Here is a 13,965-nt window from a genome sequence, read left to right on the forward strand (position 1 = left end):
GGGAAGGGTCATCTGACCTGCCCAATTTACAAGAATTCTGCAGCGTGCATGCCCTGGTGCCACCAAAACAGATTTTCATACACATACATGCCTTGAGAAGGCCAACAAAGGCCCTTGGTGGTTTTCTTATTTTCACTAGATTGGTGGGTATTTGCACACAGCCAGTCCCTTTGACCTCTGAACCCTTACACCCATTGAATGTCCTGCCTTTGCCCTTCTAATGCACCTTCCATCTGCTTCCCCAACACCCTCCATCCCCCAGATACACTCAGACCTGGTAGAGTCCTGGCCACTTCTCAGTTTATGTGGCCGGGGCACTTTTTCATTACTTTTAATTGATATGCCAATCACAATGAAAGTTGGACCTTTTTTTTTTCTTTTCTTTTAAATATATCTTTATTGATTTGAGAGAGAAACATCAGTGATGAGAGTGTCATTGATCGGCTGCCTCCAGCAGGTCCCCCACTGGGGATCAAGCCTGCAACCCAGGCATGTGCCCTGACCAGGGATCTAACTGCAATCTCCTGGATCATAGGTCGATGCTCAACTGCTGAGCTATGCCCAACAGGCCATGGAATTTTACTTTGAACATGTGAACACATGCCTCTTGTTTCCTGGAAGAAAAGGAACTGAGCAATAAAGATTTTTTTTGTTAGCATTAAGTGGGGTCAGATAACTAAAACGGGGGTTGGGGCTGGGCAGGGGGATGGAGGGAGAGATGAGATCAGGAGCCCTGGGTCCAGTTCTTGGTTTCTCTGGGGTCACCAATCATGATGTTTTCCAATTCTTTGTGAATGCCTCGGGTTCCTCTTTGAGACATCCAAGCCCATTGCAAGGATCTCCTGTCACTGCCCAAGAAGGCACGAAGGGTGTTCTTCCTGGACGTGGTCTTAGAATAAGATGGGCCACATCACCTGGCCAGTCCCATTCCCACAGGATGGGTAAGGGTAATTAGTGTGCTGATAACCTTGCTTTGCTCACTCGGTAAGTAACTGGCACTTAAAGATGCTTTTCTTTTTAATCAGCTCAGTTCCAATTACAGGTAACCCCTCCTTTTAGAAAGTTTGCTTTACAGCCCTTTGGAAGCAGTACCTGTTTTGGCTAACGAAAGAAATCTGAAGACGATTTTCGCTTTTATGAGAAAAAAAAGGCGAAAAACAGACGATAGTGTTCAGCTTTTGCTTTGCAGTGAGCTGATGGAGGCGTCCTGCTCCCTGAGCAGTGAGGGAGGTTCTGAGCAGCAAGAGTGGCCCTGTCCAAGAAGCTCATTCCTTCTTGGGCCAAGCTCCTTCCCCAGGAACTGCACCCAAGTTGCCATAGCTTTGAGCATCTGCTTCTCGGTCTGTTTTGTGCATCTGTTGGTAAGATGTGTCCTAAGGTGTCAGAAAAGTCTAAGAGAGCTCATAAGAGTGTTACACATGGCGTAAAACTGGACATAAATCAGCATATCTGGTATGATTTGGTAGGTTATATTTTGGGTCTGAGAATGCTCAGAATTTTTCCATGTAAATTAATGACAATCGTTTCTTCACTTTATGCCACTTCGGCTGGCGAAGGGCTTCGCAGGAGCGCTCTGCTTGAGGATAGCGAGGGAAGACTACCGTATACCGGACTCTGATTCAGTCTTGGGTTTCCTGATGGGTAGGTGCTTTGTTTCTGGTGTTTGGAGATTAAAAATAACGAAAGCCTCTACAGGGTGTTGAGTCCTTCGAGTCTCACCCACCCAAAAGCTCTTGGGGAAACTGGAACTGAATGAACGTGTGCTTTTTTCTTTCTTTTTTCTTACTCAGTATCCAGAGAAAATTCCACATGTTCCTTCCTGTCCTTTCCTGGACTGGCCTCTGTATTCTCCGTTCCCAGTTAGGAAGTGGCTTTTGGGTAATGCTAGTGGTTAGCCTTTGTTGAACTTTTGCCAGGTACTAAACATGTATGTCAGATACCTCTTAGAGGGGCAGAAACAGGCTCAGAGTGGTCGCTGCCTAATAATACATGGTTGAGGGGTAGGCAGGAAAAATGGAGAGTTGAAGGTTTTAGCATCACAATTTGGGAAAAAGCATAGGATGGACTAAAATGACTCCCCAGTGACTGAATTTAAACATAAGGGGGAAGCAGAACTCAACGCTCTCCACACCCCTAACTGCACACCCCCTATGAGGGCACCACAAGCCCGGTGCTCATCCCACAAAGAAAAGATGATCTTCTAGGCCTGGGGTGGTCCCAGCTCTAACGGCAAACAGCTAGAATCCCCTAGCAACTTTGTCATCTGGCCAGGAGGCCCCAAGCCACTCCTGCAGTTCCCCAGCTGGCCCCTCCAGCCTGCTGAACCTGCAACTTGAAGTGAGCTCAACTTTCCAAAGAACATTTGTGAACTAATCAAATGAACGCAGGCAGACAGCTCCGTGCTCGAGGTGTGTGCCAGATGAAAGCTGAGAGGACATTTTTAAGAGCCTTAAGTTTATTCATCGGAACTTTAATAAAACAATATGTCCATGGCCTAGGGCAGGTATAATTTTCATAATTTATGGGTCTCTGAGACAGGAAGAGAGCTCAGGGTTTTATTGTGTTTTGCACGATAAATGGCATTCCAATTGTCTACATGATGTTCTTTAAGGACTCTCGTCTGGCAGGAACACAGGCCTTCTGGAGCCCACCTGGGCCTTGAGGCCCGAGGCAAGGGATAATTATGAATACATCTGTATCTGTTAAGCAGGAGATGATTGAAAAACTCCCTCGCTTCCTTCTGTCATTAGAAGACACTTCCTATGCCGACACCTATATTAACATTTAACTGATGCAAGGTTTGGAGCCCTCCCTGCTCCCTTCCTCTCCCACCTTCTCCCCTAGGTCTGGCTTCTTTCTTTCCTGTACCTGAAGAGACTTGGGTAAATGACTGGCTGCCTTCTCATTGGGCATAGTGAGGGGGAGGGAGTGGCTTCGGACCCTAAACAAAAAATCCATCATCCATAAAGCAAGAGAATTAATAAAGTTCCAAGTGGTGCTCTAATTGAAATCAATAGCTGGAATACCTGCAGTCTTCTAGAAAGCCTCACATGCTAACAGAGGTCAAGCTGCCTTCTGAAGTCATTGCCAAAGCTGTGGCTTCAAAGTCAAGACTCTGTATTATCATTTAGAATCTTGAAAACCATCAAGTTAAGTTGATATAATCAGTCTCATTTTACAGATAAGAAAACAGGCTCAGAGAGGTTAAGTCACTTGGCCTAAGGTCACACAGCTGATGAGTGGTAGACTAACAGGCACACTAAAAGCCTGTGCACTGCATGCTAAGGTCCTATTCTAACTTTCAGGCCCAATCCAAAGATCACCTCCCCTGGGATTTCCTGTGTTCCCAGGAAGAGATTTTTCTTTCCACTTATGATCCTATAGAAGTTAGTAGAATAGGTGATTTTTAAAAAATTTTTTTTTAAGATATGTCTATTGATTTCAGAGAAGAAGGTAGAGGGAGAAAGAAACATCAATGATGAGTCATTGATCGGCTGCCTCCTGCATGCCCCTTACTGGGGATTGAGCCCTCAATCTAGGCATGTGCTCTGACCAGGAATCGAACCTCAATTGCCTAGATCCTAGGTCTATGCTCAACCACTGAGCCACGTCAGCCGGGCAGTAAATGATCTTTAACCAAGATTACATAGACTAATCGAGATAGAACTTGAACCTGGGGCTAACCACTGCCCCACAGCACCCTGTGTGAAATATTGAGGCCCCATCCTCAAACTGATCTCAGGAAGGGTCTTCCCTTACCACACAACATTGCTCTTGACCAGCCTTCATGATTTCCTCAGCAACCAAAAGAGGCATTTCCTCCCCAGATCTTTGGAGTTTATGGGTTGTGGTGGACACAGCAAAAATCTTACAGGGGAGAGGGGGTTGGAAGTTGCCCCAGGTTATTTAGAAGTGTGGTCTCCATGGGTAGGTGGGGAGAGAGACAAGTGAAGGGTGAAGGGTGTAGGCCACCCCTCTCTATGCTTCCAGGGCAAAGACATGTTTATCTTTGTGCCAACCTTAGAGTACATGGATGGGGCATGGACCAGAGAGCCAAAGCACCCAGGGTGGAAATGGAAGGCAGTAGGGGTAGGGGGCTGGAGACCTCTAAGCAGCGCTTCTTCCAACTCCCCAGGCTATTGCTTGACCAGTTTCCAGGCAATGTTCCAGCCAGCTTGGGATCACTAAAGCTCTGAGATTCCAGGATCTAATTGGAGTAGAGAACTAGTGTCCGTCCAGGTGGGGCCAGTTTCCAGAGTGGGCACAGCTAAAGCCTTGGGACTCTCTGAGAAGTGACTGCCACTTCCACAGGTCACTCCTTAGGGCAGTGTGGTGGGATGCACTGGGCCTTACAGTCCTACTGCTCAGGTCCCTGCTCAGCCTCCTCCACTAGCCTGACCTTGGGAGAGTCACTGCCCTTCTGACAGTTGGAGGATTAGACAGTGGCTGTGCACAGCACTGATAAATGTTGCTAGTAGCTTAGAGAGGAAAACCTGGCTCACATGGAGGAGCAGAGAACAGAACCTGGGTCTCTTCTTAGCCTCAGTTTCTTCATCTGCAGCCCGACAGACTAGACGACGTAGCAAGTCACAAACTGTTGGCCCACAGTGTTTTCAAAAACTATTGGTTATCATCATTTGAAAAGAGGTTTCCAAACCCAGTTCTAAAACTTCTCTTGAAAAATACAGAGTTGCCCTCCTGGGCCCCCATTCCTCATGGCAGCCAATGGCTAGAGCTGACAGGCAGCTGCCCTTTCCACACTGGGCACAGTCCCCTAGCCTCCCATAGCACCCCTTCCTCTTCCACTGCCTGAGGCCCCTGAGCTGAGTACCCGTTGGCATTAATCATCATGTTTGCATTTGATGTCCCTTTTTAAAATATATATATTACCTGCCTGGCTTTCTACTTGTGTCAAGTCTGATTGGCCTTCTTGAGCAGTTTAACCCAAAACATGATGTCCCGATCCCCGTCTAGAGGGCTTCCTAAGGATGCCCACCCTGTAGGCATGTCACTTAGACACAGGTACCAGAGTTATAATTCCAGAAGGCACATCTGAGGTCATGGAAGCCCCTGGTTCTTCACCTAGGATTTTTAGGAGTTTAAAGGGAGCCCTTTGATATTGCAGATAAATTTCTGGTATTTGGGTCTGAGAGACACTTTCCAGATTCTCAGTGGGGTGTGTGACTCTCAAAATGTTCAGAACCACTGGTCCATTCCATCGACCATTATATGGGTGTGAGACCCTGAAAGTGGTGGCTTGTCCAAGGTCACCAAGGGTCAGCTACAAAGCCAAAAATAGGAGCCAGGTTTTCTGTCTCTCAGGGAAAGTGTAGTTTTCAAGCATTTATGAGCCAATCTATAGTGTCTCCTACAAAAAAATTCCCCCAAAGTGGGACATCAACCGTAATGATGCTACCAGTAATCCCCCTACTCAGTCTCACCTCAATTTTCTCTCTGATCTTTACTTGGTTCCTTCCTCATACTCCTGCAATAGGCAGGGGTTTGATGACCTGTTTACGTGTTCACAGCCTGCCCCCCACTAAAAAAGGCTCTGAGGGCACGAAACCCGACCTCCTGTTCGTGATTTCAGTGTTGCCTGGCTTTTGTCACAAAGCACATAGAAGCCGTCCACTGGGGTAAACCGGCAAGGTCACTGGGCACTCCCCCCCATGCCACACCCACGCCCCTGAGCATCCGGCTATCAGTATTTGAATATAGCCCACACCTGTTGGGAAACTTCCAGCCCAGCATCTGGCATATGCATGGCAGGCAATAAATATTTGTTAAATGTATTAATTAATTAATGATACACTGAGGGGAGAGTCAAAGAGGAATGGATAGGTGGCCTCAGACTTTATTTCCGTCTATGGCTGGCCATGTGAGAGGCGTAGCATTTTCACTACCCAATCATAACGGCATGAATAATAGGACCAGCTTCTACCGCGTACTGCTGACACTATCGCATGCCAGGCACAACGCCCACCACGTGCTTTTACTAGGTCCTTTAATCTTCACTCTGTGTTAGCCCTTTCATTACCCCCATTTTACAGATGAAGAAACCAAGGGTCCAGAGTGCAAAGTCACACGCCCAAGGCTGTGCAGGCCTGACTCAGAGTCCCTGCTTTCTAACCCATGCATCCGCCCATGGGTAATAGCGGGGTGTCTGGCCAGCCAATGGAGGGGATGGATGGCATGTGTGAGGAGGCCTGCGCTGGAAGCCCGGGCTGCATTCCTGCATCACCCATGGACTCTGAACGTCTTCGGGGCCAGTAGTTTGCAAAACTAAATGTGGCCAATTCCTAGCCCTCAGCTCCCTTTTCCACTGGCCTGTAACAAAACATTCCCAAGGAGAAAAAAAAGGAAGCCGGTTTAGGGACTTACACTGTTTGTTTCTCCTGGCCCTTCCAGAACATGTATGGTTACCAGGAATGTTTATTAAGAGTCAGTGTTGGCCATTCAAGACCAAGACCAGGCAGCATAAGAAGAATTATTATTGACCAGCTTTAAGAAAAAGAATCTGGTTGTACTTAATTTTTTAAAAATGTTTTCAAAAGTTGAATTATCTTTTTAGAAAATGACATCACTGTTTCAAAAAGAAAAACAGAAGGAAAAAATAAAACTCCCCACCATATTTCCAGCTTCAGTTTCACATTTGGGTATATGCCATTTGTCCACAAATAGTGGGTGTCTAGTATGTGCCATGGACTATCCTTCCATCTTTAAGACCACACAGGGGATCACAATGCCCAAAGCTGTTCTGTAAAATGCATTCTTCACTCAACAATGCACATAGACTTCCTCCCATGTCTGTAGCTCCACTTTCTCCTTTGTAATTGCTGGTGTTGAATGCTATCCCATTTTATGCCCTTAACCACCTCCCCTTGTGATATGCTCTGTTCTCCCAGTCCAGCCACAAGCCTCACCTGGACCACAACAGGCACACCCTCCGCTCACCTTGCCCAAGGAGGCCAGTGGTCAAGGACAGGAGTGTGTGTGTGATGGGGCCAAGGGAAGGCTGCACACAGGGCAGCCTCATGGGGCAGTCACTGGAGAACACAAGAAATTCCTCTCTCCCCAGAAAACCTGCCAAGTAGCATATCTCTGAGTTAGTGCAAAATCCTTGATGGTATGGCATTCACCTTAAAGATGATCACAGAAATAAACAGGAGGGACCGGGAAAGACTATTCTATCTTTAAGATACACAGCTGTCACTGGGCCATCAGCTGCAAGTCTGCACTACTTAGAGAGGTGTATTCCATAGTGACCATCGTTTATTTATCCAGCCCTTATCGCTGCCCTTTTAAAACCCTCCAGTTTGTCCCTCCCCCTGAGTGTGGGCTGAACTTGGTGACTTGCTTCCAAAGAACAGAGCATGGAAGAGGGAAAAATACTAATTTTATTGTGGAGAAATCTGGCAGACTCCCCCCTGACCAAGTGATCAAAGTTGAACACCACCTGTGTAAGTCACATTGATGTCATATACTCCCTGAAATCCTGGGATGGGAAGGGCATGTCACCTCTCTTTCCCGAAATTCATAACCTTAATCGAATCATGAGAAAAAGGCAAATAAAGCCAAATTGAGGGACCGTTGACAAAATACCTGACCAGCACTCTTCAAAAGTGTCAGGCCATGAAAAACGAGTCAAAACTGAGAAATTGTCACACACTAGGAAAGACTGGGGAGACTAAAGGCTCCGTGATAGAAAAACTGGTGAGATCTGAATAACGCCTGTGAGCACTGAGCAGTGCAAATTTCCTAGTCTTGATAGATGTACCGTGGTCATGTAAGATGTTAACGTTAGGGGGAGGTGGCTGAAGAATATATGGAATCTCTACTATCTTTGCAACTCTTTTATGTAAACCTCAAATTATTTCAACATAAAAAGTGTTTTTAAATAAATTTTTAAGAATCTTTCATTCCTTCCCATTGAACTTAGAAGGAAAGTCAGACTCCTCATCGAAGTCCACGAGAGCCTGCCCACCCATCCCGCTGTCAGCTTGTTGCCCTCACCCCCAGCTGAAAAGCCCCTCCTGCTTCTCTGACCCCTGCAGAGCCTCTTGCTCCTGTCAGGACCCTCTCCCACTCCCTTAAGCATGGCTCACTCCTCTCAGCTCTCAAGTGAAATGTCACCTCCTCAGAGAGGCCTTCCTGGGCTGTCTCTTGTCATGCTGGTCATTTCCTTCTCTGCACTGATTTTAATTTGCAGTGATGTCATTTACTTATTTACTATCTGTCTTGCCCTCATCAAGGGCAGATTTAGTCACTGCTATCTCTGCAGGGTCTAGACAGTGCCTGACACATTGGCTGTCAATTATTTTTTTATTTTTTTTAATCCTCACTGGAGGATATTCTTTCCATTGCTTTTCAGAGAGGGGAGGGGAGAGAAACATCGAAGCAAGAGAGACACATTGATTGGCCACCTCCTACATTCGCCCCAACCGGGGCCAGGGATCAAGCCTGCAACCCAGGTACATGCCCTTGACCAGAATTGAACCTGAGACGCTTCAGTGTGTGGGCCAGCGCTCTAACCACTGAACCAAACTGGCTATGGTTACTTTTTCTTTTTTTAAATAAATGAACCCATCCCCTATTGATGGACATCTAACTTTCTTCCAAATTTTTGCTCTCATAGCTAGTGTGGCAGACACCTTGGTTGATACCCATTCCCCATTTTTGTTTGCTGCCTCTGGTTTCTTCCAGAGTTTACCCCTTTACGACGTGATTCAGGGAAAAGTAACTCTATTTACAGTTCCAGGGATAAACACTAAGAAGAGTAACCAAATCATGCTGGCCCCTTGCTGGTAATTGGGTCATGCATGGACCTGAGATACAGTGATGACCAAAGGGACACGAGGGGAAATCTGCTGGGGCTTTTGGGAAAAGTTTCTTCATTCTTACAGTGAGGAACAAGGAAGAAAGAAATACACTGTAGTGTCTTGTGACACTGGAAATGCAGCCTTAGTATCATGAAGGGAGCTGGTCTGAGGACAAAGGCCAGCAGCTGGATGGCAAAGAGAAAAGGGGGAAAGAAATGGGGTCCTTCTGACATTGTTAAGCTGCCTAATTAGTCAACCCCAAAGTCGTCATACCTGGACACTTCTTTTACATAAGGGAATAAATCTTATAATTGAAGCCAGTTTGAGCTGGGTAATTTTTGTGACTTGCCATCAAAGGCATCCTGCTGATAGAACTGGTACATTGTTTACTTCTTTACAAGGCTGGTGCTTAGAAATACCATAGGCTTGGGAAGGGCCTCAAGAAGTCATCTCAACTATAACCTCGACTGCGTAAGTACAAGAAGTCACCATTTTCAACCCTTTCTCAGATTTTCCTTGGAGCTAATGCCACAAACTCATGTGTTAAATGGGCCAATGACTGTCTTGTAGAAGGCCATGTCCCACTCTATACAATCAAGGAGTTTGGCTACTAAACTGCCCATAGGTAGTGGCTATTTCCACCCCCAGGTAAAGAAATGTAGGAAGAGTTCTGGTTCTTTTCAAAGTGTATCCTAGTTATTTCACACACACCCCTTTTATAAGGTGGGGGTACCCACAGAGCTACAACTCCTACAATCTTCCCAAGTAGATTACGTGGAAGGTTGTCTCTAAAATCAAATTCATGTTTTCCTTGTAATTCCAGGAAGGAGTGGGGAAGTCAGATCTTCAATAAGTCCCAAATTAGAAACAGCCTCCCCCCCACCCCGCCCAGCCATAGTGACACAGCCGGACAAATCTCTCTTGTGGACTTTCAGACTGGAGCACTGCCAAAAATGTGAGCAGGAATTTGGCCCATTGTTACTTTAAATATCCTGTGTTGCAGGCCATCTAGGAATGTCTAAGTATGGGAATTTTCCTTCTGAGGTCTGGATGTAGATATAAATAACTCGTTTGTTAGATTCTGTCTCCATCCTGCCTCTCCTAGCTCCAGTGGCCATGGATAAGCCAACCTTGTAAATAATGGTTACTAGCCCGCTCAGTGGGTGAGGCCAGTAGCGTAAGGTATTAAGTGCATTGCCCCTACTCTAACAGTAACTTCATGCCAGGCGAGCTGGAGAACAGCTATTTCCAAGACTATCCCAGACTTCCCTTGAAAACACAGCCTGGGAAGATCGTGGTTGAGGTTGACCCATCCAAGCCTTCCCACACCCCCATGTTGAAGTTTGAAGAGCTCCTGTTTCTGTTGGGTTGAATAAGAACAGTTTTATTCCTGTCCATTCTCACCATTTCTTTCCAAAGGTGGACCTGGTGGAGTGGTGGGCCTGAGATCACCATGTCCTCCCCAGACAGCATTTGTTTTCTGTCAGAACCATGGCCTAGCATAGAGCGTAAGCATCAGAGGACCTGGGTTCAAACCCCTACTGGACCACGCACTGGCCGTGTGAACCGACAAGTCACAAAGTCTCCCTAAGCCTCCATTTACCCATCTGAGAAATGGGGACAATAATGACCCACTCATGTGGCCTCCTATCAGGGGTCAGCATTTGCCATGAGGGAAGAACTCAGTAAATGAAAGAAGACAGGACAAAAGGAAAGGGAGAGCAGGAGGGAAGAGAGACAGAGAGGGAGATGGAAATCAAGAAAGAGGGAGAGATGAGAGAGAGAATCAGACATAGGAAGTGGGGTAGGGGACAAACAGAGCCCAGATCCAGAGAGAGAGACGCAAGAGATGGGCGCTGGGGTGGTTTTGGTAGTCCTGAGGGGAAAGGAGGGACGGAGTGACTCCTTCTCCTGGTGGGGTGGGGGGGGCAGGTGAGCAGAATGTTCATCTCAGAGCCCCCATTGCCTGAGAAGGATAATAAAGCTTCCACCACCCAAAAGGAAAAATTATAACTTGGGGTCCTCTCACAGAAAGCAGAAATCCCAAAAAGGAGCAGGTGGAACCTTCTGACTGGCTCTCACCCAGGACTCTGCCGCTCGCTAATGTTGACTAAGGGCCTCAAGTGTGCCAGGCACAAGCCTGGGCTCTGGGAGCTTACAAGGAAACAGACAAGAACCACGTAAGAAGTGGCTGTCCCGGATAGTGTCTGAGAGTGAAAGGGCAGGGCAGGGGACAGAAATCGGTAACCTGGTGGAGATGAGCCTGGTAGTGGCCAAGGAAGCCTCTCTGAGGAAGTGATGTTGGAGCTGAAACCCAGTGAGCAATGTGAGGTCTAAGCCTCGGAATAGAGAAATGGCCTTCCCTGCAGGCCCTGGTACACACACACACACACACACACACACACACACACACACACACACAGGTAAAAAGAAGTCAAAGAAAAATCTACAGGAACTGCTGAAATAAAATGACTGAGATGCTTTGGATCGGCAGTCCAGAACTCCCCCCTCACACGGCAAACGCTGGAAGAGGCTACCAGCCCCCAGGGAGGCCCTCCTTTGGAAGGGGGTACAGCAGACAAATAGCACATGCAGAGATCTCCCCACTGCGTGCTATTTTCCTCCCTACAGTGCCTCAGCTCACTGAATCATCGGGTTCCCTCTGACAGTGGGGGGGGGGGCAGACTCCACACTTCCCAGCCCCACGGGCCCCCAACCCATCTCTTCTCCAGGGCCATCAGGACCATAATCTACATACAGAAAATGCTTAAGGGCTGGGGCCAGGGGGCCCAGGGGAGGGGGGGGGGGCAGGGAAAGAGTTCAAGGCAGGATGCCTCCCCTTGACCCCAGTACAAGTTGAATCAAAACTGCTCTCTTAGGGTCAAAGCTGCCAAAACAAAGTTAAAGGTGTAAAAACAAAGTGAGAAGGTCACTCAGGAATGGGCCTTTCTCTGGAGCCCTGGAGTGGGGCAGGGTGTGAAAGGGACTTGACTGGAAAGCGCTTTTCAACCATTTTAACTACAGGCTCCCCTCAACTTCAAAGAGTGTGGGAAGGGTGGTCGGGCACCAGCCGCCAGTCTCATCCATCCAGTAAGCATGTATTTTTTACATGTTTTAGACAAGCCAACGTCTCGACTTTCTCTCCCAACCCGCTCTTCCTGCAACTTTCCCCATCTCAGTAAATATTTAATTAGCTCAGGTGAACAATTTTGGGCTCGTTCCTGGTTTCTCTTTTTATTTGCCACCCCTCATCTGATCCCGCAGCAAATCGTATTGGTTTACATTCAAAGGTATCCGGAATCCGACAGCACGTCCCCACCTCCACTGACGCCAGCACCCCTCGGTGCCACCCAACTTTTTCTCTCTCATCTGGACTATTACAATGGCTCCCTCACAGGTCGCCCTGCTGCTTCCTATAGCCCCTGGTAATTGATTCTCCAAGCAGTGGCCAGAGGGGAGTCACTGAGAACATTTGCCAGCTGAACGGCCTTGGGCAGGTTACCTCACTTCAGTGTCTGCATCTAAGCAAGAGGGAAAACAATAGTGGCTGCCTCCTGCGGCTGCTGTGAAGATGAAATGAAATATGATAAGAGTGCCTGGTAGAGAGTAAATTCTTGTATTACGATTTGTCTGACATTTCACTAGCTGTGCTGCAGTTGTAACTAGTTTTTTGTCATCTCTTCCCAGTAGACTGTGTGGCTGGAAGGCATAGACCATACCTAAGACCTAAAAACGTAAAACAATATCTAAAGGCCCCATGTGGCCCAACCGGCTCCCTATGATCTGTCGCTGACTGTTTCTCCTCTGATTCTCCTCCTTTTACTCACTTCCTTCCTGCCACATGGCCTTCCTTGAGGTGCCTCCATCACTCATGCATGCTCTGCCTCTGGGCCTTTGCATCTGTGGTCCCTTGGTCTGGAAAGCTCTTCGCCCTAATCCTTGCATGGCTCATTTCCTCCCTTCACTTAAGTCTTGGCTTAATTGCTACCTCTTCAGAAGGCCTTATTAGTCTTCCCATCAACCTCTGGCCTCCCCTTAGCCTATTTTATATTTTGTCACCAGCTGCTCTTATATTACATTTTTTTTTATTATTATTTATTTATTTATTTATTTATTTATTTATTTATTTATTTTTATATCTTTATTGATTTCAGAGAGAGGAAAGAAGAGGGGGATGAGAGAGTCATTGATCGGCTGCCTCCTGGGGATCGAGCCCGCAACCCAGGGGTGTGCCCTGACTGAGAATCGAACCATGATCTCCTGTATCCTAGGCCAATGCTCAACCACTGAGCCACACCTGGTACATATACATTTTTAAAAATACATTTTTTTACTTGCTTACTGCCTGTTTTGCCCCCTAGAATGTAAGCTCTATGGGGGCAAGGAGGTTGTCTTTTTTGCCACTATATTCCCAATGCCCAGGATGGTACCTGGCTCATCATGGGTGCTTAATAAAAATTTGTTGGATGGATGAATGAATGGAGTGAATTTATTGAACATTCTGTACCCTGGCATGTGAAAATCTCTTCACATACTACACATGCTTATGTTCAGTCATCATACTAATAAGTGAGACTCCCATTTTAAAGACAATGGAAACCAGGCCAAACCTTCAGCCTTCCCCAGCAGGGTGAGCCCCAAGCAGAGGGGGCCCCACATTCTGTTCCCTCTGCCCCTGCTCACTCCTGTTTGGCCTTTTTTTTGCCTATTGGACCTTCAAGGTCAACTCAGGCACCCTTTCTTCTATGAAGCTTCTCCTGCCCCAGGCTCGCCAGATACCCCTCTGGCACCCAATATAGACTGCCGCTTCTCCTCCCACCTCCCTGCCCAGTGGGGTGGCCTTGGGCAGGTTACTTCACTACTCTAAAAAGTTTCTGCATCTAAAAAGTAGAGAAAATAATAGTACCTGCCTCATGAGACTGTTGTGAAGATTAAATGAAGATAAGTAATGACCTTCGAAGATTGCCTGGACTATAGTAGTAACTCCTAATATTATGTTTCACCTGTCATTTCATGTGCCATGCTGTGTTGCAACTGGGCCAGCTCCTCCTACTAGTTGGGTGTTATTGGAAGGTACAGACCATAGCTAACACCTAGCATAATGCATGGCACACAGTAGGTTAGCAGTCACTGTCTGCTGAGTCAA

Source organism: Miniopterus schreibersii (genome assembly GCF_964146895.1).
Source record: "Miniopterus schreibersii genome assembly, chromosome: 4".
NCBI classification, from domain to species: domain Eukaryota; kingdom Metazoa; phylum Chordata; class Mammalia; order Chiroptera; family Miniopteridae; genus Miniopterus; species Miniopterus schreibersii.